The 20007-nt window shown below is 47.3% G+C and overlaps 1 protein-coding gene across 1 annotated transcript in view; it reads left to right on the forward strand.

The window, feature by feature from the left end:
• The window catches only part of CHN2 (chimerin 2), a 208895-nt gene that overhangs the window by 155525 nt on the left and 33363 nt on the right, over positions 1–20007 (forward strand). The gene's annotated exons all lie outside the window — the stretch shown is intronic.

The raw sequence follows: 20007 nt of genomic DNA on the forward strand, positions 1-20007 counted from the left end.
GGATGTTCCCGCGGGAGGTGGCAGGAGGACGGGATTTTCCTCTCCGGCATGTGCGGAAGGCCCCGCACAGTTTGCCGGCAGGCTTTTGGATGCTCCCCTTTCGGAACCATCTGCTTTGCCTGGTCCTGCCTGTCCGCACTGACAGAGTGACAGGTGCAGAGAGAGCCTGGTGCAGCTTCGCAGGGGAGCTGGGGTGGGGCAGATATAAATAAGGGGGCAGGACCCTGGCACGGCTCCTTCTGGTGGTCACTCATCCTTAATTAAACCGGAAGGGAGCCCCTGCCACCCCAGTTGTCCAGTGTTAGCCAAAAGCAAGGGACCCTCAGGTGGGCTGCTGGGCTTTGGCTTTGGCAGTGGGGATGCACCAGGGAGACAGAAAGATGGGGAGGGGCTAAGGGGGCAGTGCGTCCTGTTGGCAGACTGGGTGTGATTTCAATTGATTTCCTGATTGGGTCTGAGCACCTTGGAGAACCTTCCCAGAATCACATCGGTAGAGCAGCTGGCGCGGGGAAAAGTCATTTGCCAGTTTCTTTGGATCACGCCAGTGTCTCCAGAGCACCTGCTTATTTTGTGTTTTTTGTTTTTTCCCAAATAATTGACCTGAGACATGGTGGGGTTTCTGATTGTTTGCCTTTTAATGAAATAGAGAGAGGACTTGAGTCCCAGCGTTCAGTGTTTGTTCCGGTTGGTCTGGGCGAGAGCCATTTCTTAGCCTGTTGGGGAAATCTGTTCCAAAGTCATTTCGAAAAGAAAATCTGGACGCTGACCTTCCCGGCGTGACAGATCGGAGGATGAATTGTGAAATAAATCTCCGAAGCCGTGTTGATATTTCTGCATCGGAGAGTAATGCCACCCAGAAAGCAATCGGTTACAACTGCAGGCTGGGCTCGGGCACGTGTCCGGGAGCTGGCAATGGGGAGGAGAGTGCAGAGCTTGGTATTGGGGTTGTTATTTCTCCATTCTTTCTCCCCCGAGAAGGAAGTTCCGTCAGTAGACACCTGTCTCTCTAGATTAGGGGTGTCGAACTCAATCAGAGAAGGGGCCAAAATCTAAAATCCAGCCTAAATCGCGGGCGGAATGGTTTACTGAACAGTCATAAACTGACAATGTCATAAACTGACAGCGGAGTGTAGTGATGACAGCGCGGTGCGGGCCACATTGCAAGGCCTGGCGGGCTGGATTTGGCCCGCGGGCCTTGTGTTTGACACATGTGCTCTAGATGATGTTTCTATAAGGAAATCTGTGTGACAAAATACATCTCTCACTCTATCAGGGGTAGGGAACTCTTTTTCTGCCAAGGGCCACTTGGATATTTATAACATCACTCGAGGGCCATACAAAATTATCAGCTTAAAAACGAGCCTGCCAAATTTGGTTAAATGTTTCATTAACTCACCCCTCATGCCTTGGCAGGGCCAGACCAAATGATTTTTGCAGGCCTCATACAGCCCGCAGGCCAGACATTCCCCACCACTGATATAGATCCTCTTGTCTGTGTTTGTTAAATTTAACATTTGGAGGAAATTAATAATCAGGGTACTAACCCCTTTGCACAAGCCACCAGGAAAGGGCTGGCGGACAGGTGTCAGTGTATGGACTTGCTTAGACACGAATGATGACACGTGTGGCTCTCCGTGGGGCACTCTGAACACCGGGCTGGTCACCCGCTGGGGGTCGCTCATTCTGCTGGTGGGCTTGTTAAGTATGTTGGTACAGATACGCCCATATCTCCCGGATCTGTATTGACAAGGGGAATTATTGAAAGTCTCAGTCTTGCCAGAGATTCTATTTCCCTGCAGGGCAGGGCAGTGCACTGTTGCCATGGAGGCAGTGACTAGAAGAGAGGGGGCATGAACTTGAATGGATTGGTGGGGAGGTGCCGGGGCCCCTGTGTGCTTCAGTCATGCCGTGTCTTGCAGGTTTTAATGAAGGACGTGTGTGCCTTTTCTAATAGTTCTCCGGTTCGGACAGCCTCGCATTTCATTTTCCAGAGTTCTTAAATGTGGTTCGCCCACTTATTTTATTGATCATTTCCAGATAATCCAGAGAGACCTGATTCTCCGTAAATCTGAGAATATTAAGTGTTAATTAGCGGAAAGTTATCATAACGTGCCCCCTTGGGTGTGAGTGGTTTCCAGATGTCTCTCCTGTCAAGGTGGCCGGCAGTGACCTGGCCTTTAATAACTTAGATGAGGTAGATCGATGAGTAGGGTGCAGATGAAGACAAAGTGGTGGTAGTTAGCCAAGAGTGATCTGTTTTCTCTCTGATTCTTTTTGTAATTGATCTAAAAAACATTATGATATATAAAGGCCAACATTTGGCACATTTGATTAGAATGCCATTGCCCAGTGTAATTTCTTTCATGAAATGCATGTCAAAATTTATTCCATAGATGGATTATCTACTGACCTGCAAACATGGACTCTAAGCAATCTAAGAATCACAGGGTTTAACATTCGTTCAGACAAGCTAGGGAGGGAGGTGGACCAGCAGGTGGCAAGGGGCACTAAAGAACTGGCAGGCCGGCCTGTGTGGCTCAGTGGTTGAGCATTGACCTATGAACCAGAAGGTCATGGTTTGGTTCCCAGTCAGGGCACATGCCCAGGTTTTGGGCTTGATCCCCAGTGTGGGGCATGTAGGAGGCAGACATTCAATGATTCTCTCTCATCATTGATGTTTCTATCTCCCTCTCCCTTCCCCTTTAAAATCAATAAAAATATTTTTTGAAAAAGAAGTGCCAGAAATATCCACTACAGCCAGCCCCACCCTCCCTAGCCCGTGTTCCCAGGCTGGCCCCCCCACTGGCCTGTGGTCCACAGGCCTCCTGGGGCCCTGGCCTCCCTCCCTCGGCACCTGCTGTCTGAAATGCCTCCCCTCCAGCGACCTCCCGGTTCCCTCCCACTCACCCTTTAGAGTCCAGCACAACCTCTTTAATAAAACCCGCTGGCCCTCCTTCTCCTTCCCCCACCCGCTCCAAAGGAATCGCTGCCATCTCACAACTACCCCAGCGTTTTACACAAAATCTTCGTGATACTTGACCGTGCTGCCTCCAAGTGGTTAATTAGGCCAGTGGTTCTCAAAGTTGGCCCTCAGGGACCAGCCACATCAGCACCACCCAGGAGACTGCTGGGACAGGCACCTTCTCGGGGGTCACCCACACTCCTGGGGCAGGAAGTCTGGAGGTGGCACCTGCCAGCCTGGGTGTGAGCAGGCCTCCAGGTGGCCCTGGTGCACACATGCAAGAGGATGGTGAGGCAGCTCTTTTCCTGGAGGCTCCGTGGGTGTGTCCTGGTGGAGGGGGTCTTGGTCCTGAGGGTGGAGAGGCTTTGGGACTTCACTCAGGGCAGTTGATTCAGACACGTGTTGCCCATTGCCCTGCCCCAACCAGAGGTGCCACATTTCCTTTGCCAAAGAAGAGCCAACGTTGTTCATGCAGAAAGCCTCGGGGAGCTGAAAAAGACCCTGGCGGTATAGGGTCCGGAAAACCTGTAGGCTTGCTCCTTGGGGGGCCCCTGGGAAGTAACATGAGACTGAGATAACCGGCCTTTTCCCAGGAGTCAAGGATGAATGACGATAAGCTAACGTAGCTAGTGAGTGTGACAGCTGCAGTAATGGCTCTGCCCATCCATCTCCCGGCTCACGCGCTGGTCATAAAACGGAATGGGATAGAATGCTGTAAGAATGGCTCTGAACTTAGATTACATTTGCTCATGAAACCAGCCTTCCCGAGCGTTACCTTGCATCCGAATCCCCCGATGGTGCGGGATTTATCATGCGGCGAGAAAAATAGCTGCTCTGGTTAGGTCAGGGCTTCTCAGACTGGCTGCAAGTTAGACTCGGCCTGGGAGCTTTTAAGAAATATCCATGTTCGCCTTTCCTGGCTTACTGCATCAAAGCTCCCTCTGGAGACCTTCAGGAGGTGCGGTTTTTAAGGTTCCCCAGGTGACTCCAAAGTTCTCAACCCCGGGTTCGAGGAAAGGTCAGAAGGGAAAGCAAGGCTGTCGGACACTTGAGGGAGCAGTTTCTTTTAAGGCAGCGTTTTTCAACCGCTGTTCCGCGGCACACTAGTGTGCCGCGAGATGTTGCCTGGTGTGCCGTAGGTGCAGATAAGACAAGAATTTTATAATTTTTCACTATTTTGTTTACTTAATATTTCATAATAAAGTAATTATAAAATACTTTCTTTGTGTTTATTTGATTCCTATTCAAGAGAATTACTTTATATATAGTCAATATAGGCACAGAGTTAAATTTTTTAACATTTTCTAATGGGGGTGTGCCTCGTGATTTTTTTCATGAAACAAGTGTGCCTTTGCCCAAAAAAGGTTGAAAAACACTGTTTTAAGGTCACCTGCTCCACCTCCTGGCACGCTTTTGTTCTTTCTGTGAGCCCTCTGTGTTCTAACGGAAGCCCCGGCGTGCTTTCCCGCCCGCTGCCTTCACTCAGTCCTCCAGGAGGACACTGTGGAGAGAGTGGGTCTAGGGGGGCAGGCTTCCCAAGATGGGGTCAGAGGATTGCTTTGCTCCTCCTTCCTGGCTGCTTCTCCAAGGCTGTTGGCTAAAATTGAAATGATGGGGGGACAGTGACTGTGGTAAGAGAAAGAGACTTCTGTGAAACATGGAAACGTGGGGGTCTCTTCCTCAGGGGCCAGCCAGTGGCTCTTCATGATGCTGTTTCCAGGGCTATGGTTCTCGCCCTTGGCCGCCCCCTGGAATCAACTGGGGAGTGTTCAAAATACAGATGCCTACACTGCACCCCCACTGCCCCCCCACCATTGCCGCTGAAAGTCAGACTTAAAGACTCAGGATAAGGCCTGGGCGTCTGGGTTTTAGATGCTCTTGGGTGATTCTGATAAGCACCTGATGCTGAGGACCCTCCTATGGAAGAGTAATTAGTAGTGAGTTATCTTTTATCAGAAAGCTTCTCTTTTGACTCGTTCCCCCACTATCAGTGGAACAAAAAGGAGAGTTATCTTAATGCATCCAGTGTGTGTCTGAGTAAGATAGGCCAGACTTCCTTGTTCATTTCCCTCCAAAATCTCTCTAGAAATTGAGATGCAATCCTTGCTGGTCTCTTCTATGCGAGTAGTGCCATCTAGTGGCAGGGAAGAGAGTTGCAGGTTGGCGACACTCAAAGGACCACAGATGTGGGAGTAATGAGCAAGAACAAATTTCCAGCAATGAAGCCATTGAATCGTCCCCTCTTCCTCGGGTTTTATAGCACCGAGCAGGCTGTGCCGTGGCGGTGGGGTGTCTCTTTGTGGTTTGAGTTTATTCTTTGCATAAACAGGTGGGCAGTTCTGCCAGCCTGGCTGCTTGCACGTAAATATGGTCCCACTGATCTGATTCACTGTGATTCTGGGCCAGAGGTTCTCATACTTGTCAGATGACTGAGACTCCAAATGGCTTTTACGTATACAGCTGTTGGTATTGAAGGTAATATAGAGTAAATTCGAGGAAAAAATTAAATATCTTTTTATTTTTTTAAACATAGCAGTACTAAATCCATTGTGTGTTTATGTAAATAACATATTTTGTGGAAAATGAGTCCATTTTCCAAAACGGAAAAAATTTGTGAGGATAGTGGCATTGTTTTATAGGTCTGTGAATCTCTTTAGTGTCTGGCTTAATAGCCAACAGCTGGATTCTCACATCTGCTTCTGTATTCAGTCAGGCTAATATATTGTTTTGTTGGAAGTATAGGAAGATGCTCTGTCCTCACACAGGTATGTATGTCACCGGGAAAAGGAAGAATGTATTTTTATAGCCTTTTTAGGTCAATGTGATTGTTATTCTTTTTCATCACAGAAGACTTAACAAATGGCGCGTCCTTAAAGGCCAGTTGCAATGTCAACCAGTGGAAGAGGCAATTAGAGAGGTTTCTGTTTGCATGTCTTAGGGGGGTGTTTGGGAGGAAATATCCTGCCACCTTTTATCTCCTTTGGGAGGTGAATGATTTGTCGCCAAGGACTGCTATCCAACTGCAGGGACTGCAGTTTGCCCTGGTTACGACCTCCGACTTCTGACCTCTGACCTCTGAGCTCTGCCCAGTGGCTCTCGCTGGGGGTGGCCAGCACTGAGCCTGGGGCCTGTGTCATTTGATAATACCTCTCCGGGCCGTTCTGATGCAGTCGCACAATAAGGCGCCAGTGGCCTGGCCTTATTCTCGTCCCCGTACAGGTGAGAAACTGAGGCCCCAAGTTCAAGGTGACAGGACCGCAGTGAACACTGTGGGACGAGACACGATTGTAGGGAACCCATGTCTGTCTTTCTTGGCCCAGCACAGGGTGCCACCCCCTTACTGCTCCAGTCTCTTTCCACCCTCTTTGTGTCCTTCTGGTTAGGACTTCCCTGTGCCTTCACAGTGAAGACCTGTCATTTTTGCCCCTAGAACCGTGTGCCCTCTTCTGGAAATGCCCTCAGAGCCCTGCCCACTCCCTCGGTGGATGTGATTCTGGTGGAGTCAAACCTGCCCCCTAACCCCAGAGGCGGGTTTGTGGTTCAGGGCTGACCCCATGGGTCACATGCCTGGCCACTGTGGTTGGTTCCGGGATGCGGTCCATCAGAGCCAATGAAACCAACAGACTTTCACTGTGAGTCAAGGAAGGAGGCCTCTTGCCCTTGGTCTGCTGGGCCGGGCTCAGCAGGAAGTGGACATGACACTGAGTCCTGGGGACTTTGAACCTCTGAGGAAGCTGGGGCCCGCTCCCTCCGTGACGTTAGCCAATTCATTCCTGTTTGGCTTTGGACATGAGCAGTGGGAACGTTCAAGTTCAGTTTAGATGCCTGCTGTCTTCACAATCAGAACAATTCTGGATCCTCCCACCCCCACCAGCTGCCCCTCACCCTCTTACCCTGTGCTCCCTGCTCACCTGGTTGAGAAAGCTCTGATATTCTGATTAGGCTTCATTTCAGCTTTCATTAATTAAGCCACACTGTCCTTCTTTAACATGGTGACGTGGAAGTGGGAAAGGGGGCATCTGGGAAGACATGGGAAGCCCACCAACCACTTCTGTGAATACCGCCCCATCTCTTACCCCTGGCTCAGAGCAAGTGTGTTTGCAGACTCTTGATAATTATATTCTCTTTCTTAAGATGAAGAGAACATATACAAGAGTCCTATGAACCCTGATAAACCAGATCAGTACCTAATCATGATATTGCCGGAAACCTATTTCAACAAAATGGAAAGAAACGCAGCCCTATCTGCGGTGTTGGGTCTGGCCAAGGATCCAGCAAGAGACCTCCCCGGTTATCAGGGACACAGATGAGATAAGAGGGAAGCCTGCAGACCATGAAGAAAGAAAGGGCAAAAGCCCATCTGCTACCTTCGTGAACGAAAAGCTTCATCTATAAGAATTTGTGGGGTCTCCCCCTCTTCCCCCAACGCCCCACATCAGCTGTGGGGGAGAGAAAGGGTTTTGTTTTCTGGTAACTGCCTTGACATTCATGGAAATGAGGCTGCCAAGGCCGCCCAGGAGGTGATTTGTTTTCGTTGCCTCGGGAGCAGGTTGCAGATCTGGCATTACTCATCCCTCAGTAATGAAGTGTCTGGCTGGGTTTTATGACGATCGCTTAGAAATGTCTCTCCTTACACAGAACTTTGAAGTTTCCAGAAAGTTAATATTTCACTTTATACTTAGGCCCTCCCCACTCATGGAGCTAACGAAGTCCAACCAGCTGTAGAGTGAGTTCAAGTTTACAAATGCAGCGTTTACTGCTCTTAAAAAAATAATGAGCCCTGGCTGGTCTGGTTCAGTGGTTAGAGTGTTGGCCCTCGGACTGAAGGACTGAAGGGTTGAAGGTTCGATTCCCGGTTGAAGGCACACATACCTCTGTTTAAGGTTTGATCCCTGGCCAGGTTGGGATGTGACCGGGAGGCAACCAATCGATGTGTTTCTCTCACATCGATGTTTCTCTCTCTTAGCTCCCTCCACTCTCCCTAAAAGAAATCAATGGAAAAAATATCCTCGAGATTAAAAAAAAAATTACAAAGAAGTTAAACCACTGTCATTTGCAATAGATCTTCCTTTAATATTCACACCGAGAGTCAGAAATAAGACAGAAGTGTGGGCCCTGCAAGATCCAACGCACCTTTAATAGAGTAAGGGCAGCTATTCTTACCACAGAATGCATAAATCCATAGGAGGCAATTCATTATAAAGGGACTTCTATTATTTTGAATCCTGCATGATTTTAGGAACGTTATCATTTAAAAAACGTTTACATGTATCAAGCATGGCATAGTTTGTAATCCATTATAATCCTACATCATTTTATTCTTCTTGATAGCAATCTTTAAGTTTCTGGGTTCCTACTCTATCAGCAAGGAAGCAAGAACACCGAGGCCCAGGAGGCCCGGGGGTTTGCCCAGGGCCAAAGAACTAGTAACTGCAGGTCGTGTTGCCAGTAACTCCTTTAACTTCATAGCTGCTGTCCTTCCCGCCCTACCACGCTGACCAAGGAGACAGATTCGCCCTCCTCTAATTCAAAAGCTTCTAGACAAAACAGTACAGGTATCAGGACCCAGTCTCTGTGGCGTGATCCTAACCATCGTCTGCTCCTGACTAATTTGTTCTTCTGAGGAAACAGGTGTGGTTGAGGGAGTGGCCCAAAGAAGAACAGGGTTCATGGCCACCTCTGGGGCAGGAGGAAGGAAGGAATTGTCCCAAGTGGCTTGTCTGTGTGACATTTATACTGTAACCTTTGGAACTAGAGGAAAATCCAGTAGGTGGGAAACATCGAAATGACTTAGACCGAACCAAATGAAACTGTTGACCTTCGATAGTGTTGTGTGTCTTTTACTTACAAAAACGGCCATTTCATATGGTTCTCACTAATAGCTATTCAGTGTGAGCGCTCAGCATCCACTCGGCACCCTGTGGGTGTTCAGTAACGTCTAGGACAGGGCCGCCGATGGACAGGAACCCAGATTCTGCAGGGCCAGACATGGCGGTTTGTCAGAGTAATTGTACACATGGGCACTAGGTGGCAGGTCTTTGTAGATTTTCTAAGAACTGGTAACTGTTACACCATTCGTGAGTGTGTGTGTGTGTGTGTGTGTGTGTGTGTGTGTGTAATGTCCATAGCAAACTCCATATCAGCTGTCAGTTACAGACACCTTGAGAGTTTGTTTGTTAATGGTGAGCTAGATAGTTTGACATAATCTCCCCCATTCTACAGTGTAGAGTTCAGTGTTCTGAACCCACTACCCAATTGCAGCTCACTAGGGAAGCCAATGGGTCCCACACCTTCCTTGAGCTCCCAGCCAAGGTCACCTGGGTTCATTCCTCATGCATAGTCATCATCCTGCCGCTGTCCTTCGATGCTCCGCTGGCCTGAGGACCCCCGGCTGAGGCAGCACTCAGGGCTGGCTGTTCAGGAGGTCTGCAGTCTATTCAAGGGCAGCTCCCCGAGTTGTCAGTTAACCCCTACCCCCCATCTTCCTGCCTTTAGGCTGCTTTCCTGCTTCTTAGACTTGTCACATGAGAGAAGGCTCTGGAAGGAAGTGAAAGTCAAGACAGAGCTGGGTTTGTGCAGAGAGGAAGTTGAGGCCAGTGGTTAAAATCACTGGGTTTCAAGCAGTTGTGCTCCCTGCGCTCTGACCACTGGGAAGCGACTGCTGAGACGACCAGAGCTCATTGGTGACGGTGACAGCTTTATGTCCTCATCTCTGGAGTAGAGGGTCGTCCAGCGACTTGTTTTGGCAGGAGCATTCCGGCTCAAAATTAAAAATAGCTGTTTGAGGAGAAAAGCTCAGAAGTGTGTATGGATAGACTGCATGCAAACGCCTATGAAGGCAGGTAGGTGGCTGTATGTCTGAACCACGTGGGAAGGTGATGGGGAAGGTCGTCGGAGCTGGTGAGTAAAACTTCTGGCCCATGGTTTATATGAGAGCATCTCTTGTTATTACCAGGGCCACATTAGAAAAAAAAACAGCTTTGACTTACGGTGATCAACACACAGTACAGTGTACTGGGATGTATTATAGAATTGTACCCTTGGAACCTACATGATTTTATTAACCAATGTCACCCTGATACATTTTTTAAAAATAAAAGGAAAAGAAAGCAGCTATTTAAAGACCGGCCCACATTCTGATCTTTCCTTTTCGGAGGGAAGATCCAAGAGAAAGCTTTTTTAACCGAAGCTGTGTGATGCTCAGAAAACAGGACTTGCAGTCCAGTGTCTGGTGACTGCTAACATGGAAACTGGAAACGGGGGTCTATTTCTATGCTGCATACAGAAATACAATTCCCTGCCGTCATAGAAGAATTGTGGAGTTCTCCTTTGAAATGTCGATATTCAATTTCTTTTTAAATCAGGGAGGAAAGGTCAGAGTTCCTATTCTATGTGTATCAGTTTCCCAAGTGAGGGTTATTGAAGTGGCTTTCTCTTTGGAGGTTTGTGTGTTAGTTTTATTTTAAACATGATCATAGCCCTGCCTCTTTGCTATTGATTTTTTTTTAAAAAACAATGGTGCACTGATGAGTGGGGCTGGAGGGGTACACTTACGTGCATGGACAGCTGTTAGAGGGGTAGAGGGCTGGATGCAAAAGGTGAAAGGATTAAGAAAAAAATCACTAATTAATTCATTAATTAATTAATTTTTAAAAGCGCATAGGCTGCTGAAACCAGTTTGGCTCAGTGGATAGAGCATCGGCCTGCGGACTAAAAGGTCCCAGGTTTGATTCCAGTCAAGGGCATGTACTTTGGTTGCAGGCACATCTCCAGCAGGGGGTGTGCAAGAGGCAGCTGATCGATGTTTCTCTCTCATGGATGTTTTTAACTCTCTATCCCTCTCTCTTCCTCTCTGTAAAAAATCAATAAAATAAAATGTACAAAGCACATGGGCCTCCCTGCCCAGGCCAGCTCTGTCCCTTCTGTCTCCATGCCCTGGGGCGGGCCATGTAACCTCGCCCAGCCTTTAAAATGACAGGATATAGGTGAAGTACATTCTGGTGCAGCAGTGGCAGCGGGCACTGACCAGGTATGCAAAAATTCCAGCCCAGGGGCATTGCTGGCTTAGAAGAGAGTTCCAGAATCTGCTAAACAATGAAGTCTCTAACAGTGCTATTTCCCAGGTGGTGCAGGTCAGATCTGAAAGGTGTTTCCACATCTAGTAGATGGCCGTTCTCTCTGGCTGTGTCTATATGTATGTGACTCTTCATTGCTAGAGTAATAGTCTCAGCTGAGATTTTCCTTCACAGAGGGAAGGGGGATGGGGGGCAGAATATTACTTACTGATGTTTTCAAAAAGGAGAAATCAAACAAATGAGTAACCTGCCGGCTGGATGCATGTTGTGTTTTCATGCGATGTTAAGACTGTTCCCTATGGCCCAATAAATGTGTATTTTACCAAGATGAATAGCTTTATTTTGTGCAGGATTTCTCAGTGGTGTCCTGCAGGCCAGGACTCTCCCAGAAGGCTCAGAGCTGAGTGGTCCCCACCCTTATTCGTCCATAGACCCCTTCCATGCTGTGCGTCTGTCAGGGTTGGTGTTCTGAGAACACGCTCTGGGGAAAGTGGGGCCAAAGGAAATGAAAACGAGGGGAAAGGTTTCCATGTTCCAGGGTCAGCTTCAGAACTGGCACTGTATGGCTCCTTTTTACGCATTTTCCTTGTTCACTCCACTTCCTCCCTCGGTCTGCTGCAGGCCACGTCCTGTCCCTACAACAGGCCACAGCTCTCAACATTGTACAAAATGTGATGGGGAAGATCTTGATACTGAAATAGGAGCACAAGGCAATACCTTCAGTTTCCAGAGTAATAGGCCTTCAATGTACAGAACAGAGAGAAGAAGGCCTTGATACTGGCATTTAGTTCATGCATTTTAGGTTCCATTTTTACAACAAAAATGCTGTCCTACATATGTATTACAAATGTCGAGTTTAGTGTTTTCCAAGAGCATTACTATTTGGCTGAACAGACTCAGACAACGTGAAAAATGTCAGAAGTGTAACATGAGACTGCTTTTTGCCTTGGTAGTTTAGAAGTTGGCAGAGACTTATCTGAACGAGCAAAACATTTGGCCAAAGAAGTCAAAGCAGGGATATCAGTCTTTTTAGAACCAAACCCAATCAGGTGATTAAACAAGAGTGAAATGTTCTGTAAACAGAGGGATGGCTGGAGCTAGATTGAGAGTTTCTTTTTGTTTTGTTGTTTGGTTTTGGTTTGACTTTCGCTTTGATATCTTACACCACTCATACAAAATCTACTTTATAAGTTGAGAAATTGATGATCTTTGACAACCTACATCATGGCTCAGCCATCTTACACCTTTTGAAACAAAACACACACACACACACACACACACACACACACACACCTTTCTCAGGGTTTTGTTGCCTGGAGTGTATGATTGGGTTCTATGACACTAAAACTTTGAGATCAGGGGACAGGCTTATTTTTTTTTTAGTTTAATATCTTTTTATTAAATTGATTGGAATGACATTAGTCAACATAACATGTAGATTTCAGGTGTGGGTTTCTATGTTACAAGCATAGGTTTACACAAAATCATACTTTGGAAATTTGAGTTTTAAATTTGTTGTGACTTGATTAAATTCAATTGTTTATATTACACATGAATTTGAAAATTTATATGCAGGAGTATGATAGGTCTTAATGCTATGTGTGAAGTTTATCATGTGGTAGAGGTCTTTGTATAATTGACAAGTGTGTAATGATTCATAGCTGTAACCTCGCTTTCATATCGTTTGTGCTATAATTTATTGGAGTTAATTTAAGAGCCCAGTTAAAAATATAAACACATCATTTCTAGAGACAGTAAATCCACTTTGGGATTCTCCCCTTTATTATTATTTTACAAAAATCTTTACTGTTGAAAGTATTGCATATGTCCCCTTTGTACTTCTCAATCCCTTCTAGCCTCCATCCCCCTACCCCCCAACCCCAACCCCGCCTCAGGCCTTCACTACACTATTTCTGAGTCCACGGGTTATGCATACATGCATACACATTCTTTGGTTAATCTCTTCCCACCCATCTATCCCCACCTTCCCTCTGAGATTCAATAGTCTGTTCCGTGCTTCTGTGTCTCTAGGTCTATTTTGTTTATCAAATTATTTTTTTTCATTAGATTCCCTTTATTATCTCTATTGTGTTCAAAAAGAAGTAAACATTGAACAGGATGGATAGTTTGATATTTTCTTAGGGTTTAAAGGTAGCAATTCTTTAAGTAAAGGAGTTCAACTAACAGACTTTAACCTTTAGGATGTTGGTTGTGTCCTTAACAGAAAGGCCAAGGTAGGTGGTTTCAGGATGGCCTGGGGCCGCTGTTTTCATCATGGATCCAACGGCCTCTTTTTCTTCCACCTCTACCGATCTCGTCATGTGGCTTTCCCTCTTCCTCTGGTCTAAAGTGCAGAATCAGATCACTCCTCCATCACAGACATTTCGCATGACAATGCCCAACACAGAGAGCAAGGGAAGTGATAGCAAAAGGGGACTTCTCTAGTCCTCCCTTCACAGGAGAATCCATCTCCCCAGGAGACTTTCTGTCACACCTCATTGGGCAGGACAGTCCCAGGCCCTCCCATAGATGGGTCATCGGCCAATGGAATAGGGCAACAGGATTGACTTGGACCAGTCTTGATGGATTTTCTGGGCCTGGGCACATTGCTGCCCAAATCAAATCAGGGTTCTAATGGCAAGTGAGACGAAGGGGTAGGAGGGTGGCCAGCACAAGCATGTGTTGAAACAAGCACGAAGCCTAGAAGCTGATGAGAGTGCCATGCCCAGTTCCCATCCTAAGGGCTGGGGACGTTTTCTCCTGCTACTGGGATAACACCTGTCATGGCTCCTGCCTCTTCCAGCCACCTGCAGCTAATAGAACCCCTGTCCATCCCTGTCCGTCTCAAAGCCCAGTCATGTCTGAATAACAAGGATTCCCGGTCCTGAGTAACAGGAGAAAATCCACAGCCGAGATAGAGTTAAGTCTCTCCCTCCAGCCCAAAATGCAAATAGGCCACCAAGAACTTTCCTAGGATCCTCATGTACAGAAATGTACATGGATAAATGCATTCTGCTCTTTATTTATTTTTTAAATATATTTTATTGATTTTTTTTTTTACAAAGAGGAAAAGAGAGGGATAGAAAGTTAGAAACATCAATGAGAGAGAAACATCTATCAGCTGCCTCCTACACACTCCTTACTGGGGATGTGCCTCCAACCAAGGTACATGCCCTTGACTGGAATCGAACCTGGGACCCTTCCGTCTGAAGGCCAATGCTCTAGCCACTGAGCCAAACCGGTTTTGGCTGCATTCTGCTCTTTAATGAAGAACTTCCAAAGGATGGGGAGGGCTACTCGTGTGGATATGAGTCTGGGAGTGTGGCCATGGTATGTACTGGGAGGAACCAGCATTATTGTAATACTTATAGAAATATGATAGACTTACCTGTACCTGTCAATCAAGCAGACCTATACTTAACTAATATTTTTAAACTGGAAAACAAAAGGATATATATAGCCATGTTACCAAGAATATTGTGGATCAGCTATGCATCCTGGGTAATCCTCATTTGCTCCTTGTTGTTCTGTTTGTAATGAGGGCACTTTCCGCAGCCATCCTGGCCTTTGGGAATATAACTGTGTGTTTCTCTTGAGCTATAATTTGGCTTGTGTGGAATCAGGGCCAACAACGGGAGGCTGTGGCTGACACCACTCCGCTGCTGACAGCTCCGTGACGCCTAGTAAATAAAGGCATTCCAGAAACGGGTTACCAGGAAGAATCGCAGCCCTTGCACAGACGTGGCTCTTCCACCGGAGGAGCGGCCGGCTCTGCAGCTGTGCTCTCCTGAGTGCTGCTGCTTCGAGGCAGCGTTTAAGTCACAGCATTTGCTATGCGCCTCCTTTGCTGGCGCTGGTGCCACTGTGGAGGTGGAATTTTTGAAAGGGGGCACACATTTTCATTGAACAGAGGGCCCCACAAATTAGGTAGCCTGTTCTTCAGTTGCCAAACAATTTGAATGTAACTGAACCCTTCTAGTTTGCTTCTGAGCTCATTCTGAAGATACAGCCTTCATTTGCTCCTCAGGGTCTGGCAGACATTAGCTCTGGGGTAAGGAGACGTGGTCTACCAGCACTGGCACTTGGGAGAGATGAGGGAGGGGCCTAGCGTGCAAAATTTTAGGAGATGTGCATGCTCAGGATTGTGCAAATACAAGGTCAGCACCTGAGGGTGAGTGCCCCTTAGATGTTGCCCCTCACTGGCCTCATGCTGTACGCCTGCAGTTATCTGGACTACACCCGGACTACACCTGGACTACACCTGCAGTACCCTACACTCTCCTGCTTTCTCCGTCTTTGGAAATTAGCATGTCCCTCTATAATCACTGAATTCTCATCAACTAAGTCAGGTGGCACTTGGAAACCTAACCAGTTGACTTTTTCTTGGATTTTTCTGGAAGTGTTTTTATTCATTCAGTCTTTGTGGAGGAGATCCTGTTTCCTTTTTCGCTGCAGGGCCGGCCATGGTTGGCTGGTTCACACTCTACTGTGTAAATGAAATTCGATATAAAGCCGAATTGTCAATACCAGGGGACATGTTATGGGAAGAATGACAGAGTAGATGGCACTGATGGTCACATGCACTGTGTCATTGGAGAGCAAGAGTGGGGTGGTGTGAAGTCGGAAAAGCTTGGTCCGTCCTGAGGCCACTGTGTGACAGGGCAACGCATTGTACCCTCTCAGCCTCAGTTTCCTCACCTACCAAACAGGGACATAATAATAGCACGATATCAACTTTGCACAAAGTGCTCTGGGAACTTAGTAGTGGAGCAATTAATTTAATCTGTGAGCGGATCGGGGACCCTTCAGAAGATGACATTTGAACTGTAGCATAAAGGATAAGTAGGATATTTTAAGACAAAGAAAGGGGAGATGGGCATGCTAAGTAAAGAAAACGCTGCAAAGATGTGGTACTGGGGATGCGGTGATAGCTATGGAGTATTAAATACAGCGTATGGCACATAGTAGGTTCTCTGTAAGTTGTAAAATATTCAAGGAATGTCAAATACCCAGTATGGCAAGACTCCAGGAAGGGAAGGTCTGGAAATGAAACCAGAGAGGTCGTTTGAGATCTTTTCATGAAGGGCCTTGAACCGTGAACTAAGGGAGTCATATTTTTTATTTGCAGTACATTTTAGCCAACTTGGTCTTTTGTTGGCAATCATCACTGTCTCCATGGAGATGGCTCAGGTTAGGATACATTAATAAACAACCACCAGATGTCAGTGGCTTAAGGCATCAAACATTAATTTCTTACCCATGTTCCAGGTTCATCAGAGTAGTGGCCTAGTTTATCTTCTATAACTCTGCTGCTTCCCCTTCTGCCCCAAAGTGACACCCATCACTACTTCCATTTCATTGGCTGAATCACATCGCGTGGCCACACCTCACTGCTAAAGGAACAGGCAGCACAAGTCCTGCCACATGAGGATGGGTACATGACTGTGCACGTTAATCAAAACTCACAACTGTGTGCTTTGTGTGAGTGGGTTTTACAGCATGGAAATTGTGTCAATGGGGTATGCATCTATGCATACAAGTTCTTTGCAAGTGACTTTAAAAAACACTTCAGTATATTTTCAAACATCCAGCCTTATTAAAATCATGTTCCAAGCAGCCACTTAAAATGTTATTTGATTTCCAAAAAAGTAATCCTATTGATCCTTTTAGAAGCATTGTAACGTGTGGTGTGCTGCCAGAGAGTTAACAGCCAGGAATGTTTTCCCTCTGGGAGAGGGGAGGGAATTCTGATAGTTGCCTATGTCCATGGTGTAAATACTCCTACCGTGGCATATTTCAAGCTGCCAATGTGATATTTCATTGAGTCAAGCTAGGAAGAGATGCACACATTGTGAGCCAATCCTGGTACACTGCTATAATATGCCTCAAAATCAAGGCCCATCTCTTAGTCATCTTCAGTTTATTGCACCCCCCAGATGATGGCTTCTTCATGATGTTCCACAAATGCCTGAATACGAATTTCCAGTTTGCCAGCAATGCAGAATTAATAATAATAATAATAATAATAATAATAATGCCAATCAGATCCTGAAGTTCCTGTCACAATTGAGGGTGTTCAGAAAAATAATAGACATGCCCAAAGTCACGCAAGCTCAAGATCAGGAAGTCTTCAGTGAAGAAGACTGCTGGCTGGTGGCAAAACAGGAAGCAAAACGCAGGTTTCCTGACGTCCTCCTGAAGGTCCGAGCGTGGTTTCCCAGCGCTGCAGGGGCTGTGGGAGTGCAGAGTTTGAGTGTGTAGCATTGTTCCCAGCTCACTCGCAGATATCTGTCTTACAAGTATTCTTTTTAAAAGGTCAAGCATTCAGCTAAGCCGTGCCTGTGGTGAACAAGTGCAGCTCAGAGGGTGCGGAGGGGAGGCAGGTGTTACTTGATAGCTCCTGGATCCGAGCAATGCATTTTGCCCTGGGAGGACAGAGGACAACCGGATACCTCATCTGAGGGCAACCACTTTTCATGGTCATGTTCTCTGGGGGCCTTTTGCTGTCCAGCCCCCTGCTCACCCCACATCAGGAAGAGTAACAATAGCTATGTGTTCAGAATAAGACCACTAAGCATTTCCCTTCTCAGCCAAACTTTGGGGCAGTCAAGAAAAGTCTTTGGGAGAAGAGTTTATTCTGCAGGTGTCTGAGTCTAGTTAAAACCAATCATAATCAAAACATGATAATGACCAGTTGAGGGTGAAGCCAGACTTATCCGCAAATATATTTCAAACTTGTAAGATTCGCTCTGGTCATACATTTTAAATATATTTTTCTTTTTTTCTCAATCTAACAAATTCTTGCCCTCCAAGGTCTACCTCGATGTCACGTATTCCTTGAAGACTTTTCTGACCTCCATCTTGGAGTACCTCCCTCTGATGTAGCATTTCTTCTGTGCTGCTCCTGTACTTGGCCCCTGCCTTTACTACAGTTCGCCCAGCGTTTTGTGATTATCTGTTCAGATGACTGTGTTCTCAGCTAGATCAAATTTCCTCTCAAAATCAAGGCCCATCTCTTATGCATCTTCAGTTTATTGCACCCACCATAGTCCTGGCCCTGCCCATAGCACACAGCAAAGGGGGAAGGCAGTGGAGCGAGGAACAGAGGGAGAGAGGAAGGGCCATTGTGGATGGAGAGCGATGTCCCTGAGGAAAGCGAACCTTCCCAGGCCCTGAGTTACCAGAAGGCCGCGTGCTCTCCCGGCACCAGGTCTCACCCTTGCTGCATGAACTCCGCCAAGCCTATGTCCTTAACACGCAGACTCCTGCCTCCCCTCCCACCCCATTCTGACCTTTAGGTCCCAGAGAGGAGCGGGAATCTGTGCTCTCACAGGCACTCCAGGTGATATTCTGATCAGTGATCTGCAGGACGCTTTTGCCAAGCAAGGTCAGGTGTGTCCAGGAATGCAGACAAGGTGGAGGGGGCAGGCTCAAGTCAAAAGTACCTGCCGGGCTGTAGGGGGCGCTCCACTGCCTGCCGTTTCTCAGAATCACAGGGAGCTGGAGCATCCCAGGTGTCCCACACCCCGACCCTCTGCACCCAGGCCACATCACACAGAGGCGACACTGGTAACCCTCGTGCTCCAGGGTATCTGACAGGCTCTTGGCACTGGCATCTGACGTTTTCAGGGCCAGTTCATTTATTGATTATTCTGGGTCACATAAGAGCCACACTGGGGCCTAGAACCTAAGACAGGGTTCTGGGCTAGAAGACCTCCAGCAAAGCAGCAACTTGTCAGAGCGCTGCCCAGCTGACCCTGGCCTCCTTCAGACCAGCCGGGCTGGCCTGGCCTCAGCAATAACAGGCCAGCGTCCTCTCCTCGAGTCACACCTGCCACACACACAGCGCCAGCAGCCGCCTCTGTGGACAGAGCTGCTCCCAGAATCCTCAGCCCCCACAGGCCTTCTTCAGCCCCTCACGCCCTGCAGACCCTCCTGAGCAGCCTCAGGACCAAACTGGAAGCATCTACCAGCACTCAGTGGTCCCTGTCACACTCACTCACAGAACAAAGTGTGCTTCTCTCCCAGAAGACTGCATTTGCTATCATTGGCCCCACATGGGGTATAATTGATTTTAATTTCCTTTCTGAGCTTGCTCGGGGTTACAACCACGAATCTCTTTCACCTTTTATCATTTAAATGAGTACCAGGAGGGAAACACGGGAAGTAATTTCGAGGAGAAACCAAGTGGTGAAAAGGGCAGCTTGGAAGGGCTTGGTGTCCTGGCATGGTGGCGCCCGGTTCCAGTTCAGTGCGTAGGAGGTGGGCTGGGTGGCCTGGGGCAGAGGCCCCTGCGGTGCTGAATGGCACAGCCATGCCCGGATGAGCCTCCAGCTCAGGGCTGCAGGGCTACCACCATGCTAGCCTGTGACTCAGAACCTCTGTTTGTGAATAAGCACATGGTTTTAAAGTCTTGCACATTGCTCTGCCTAAACTTTCCAAGCAGACAGGAATCATGCTGCAATGTTAACTGCACACTCTCTTTTAAAGGAACCGTTTCTGTGTGTTATATTCATAGATCCCTGTTAACCTTTCGGAGTCCGGGCCCCTGTTATTGTGCTGCAAAAGGCAGTGATATGTTTGTTCCTTCTTGCTTAATCCCAAACGTCCCCCGAGAAAGGCAGATGCAGCGAGGAGCTGTTTTCAAAGGCTATGATTAGGAGTGTCTGTTGCATAATTGAAGCATGAGGCTCGTGTATTTTTAGATAGTGAAGATTCTAGAAGGCGTGGGCTAGGTTGGTTCTATTTGAGTCTCTCAGCTATGAAGCAAGTTGCACAACGAAATAATTAGCTTCCTAAGGGAATGTCACTGTGGCCGATGGCACAAGACATATGTATGCCCCATGCGCATGTCACAAATAGACATCGCATGCTAGTGTGGCTTGCCCCAATCCTGCATTCCCATGGTTCCGATATTATGTCATTATCTGGCTACTTGTCCCGCCCTCTACCCCAACTTTTACCTTCTCA

Source organism: Pipistrellus hanaki, assembly GCF_964339955.1.
Source record: "Pipistrellus hanaki genome assembly, chromosome: 10".
NCBI lineage: Eukaryota > Metazoa > Chordata > Mammalia > Chiroptera > Vespertilionidae > Pipistrellus > Pipistrellus hanaki.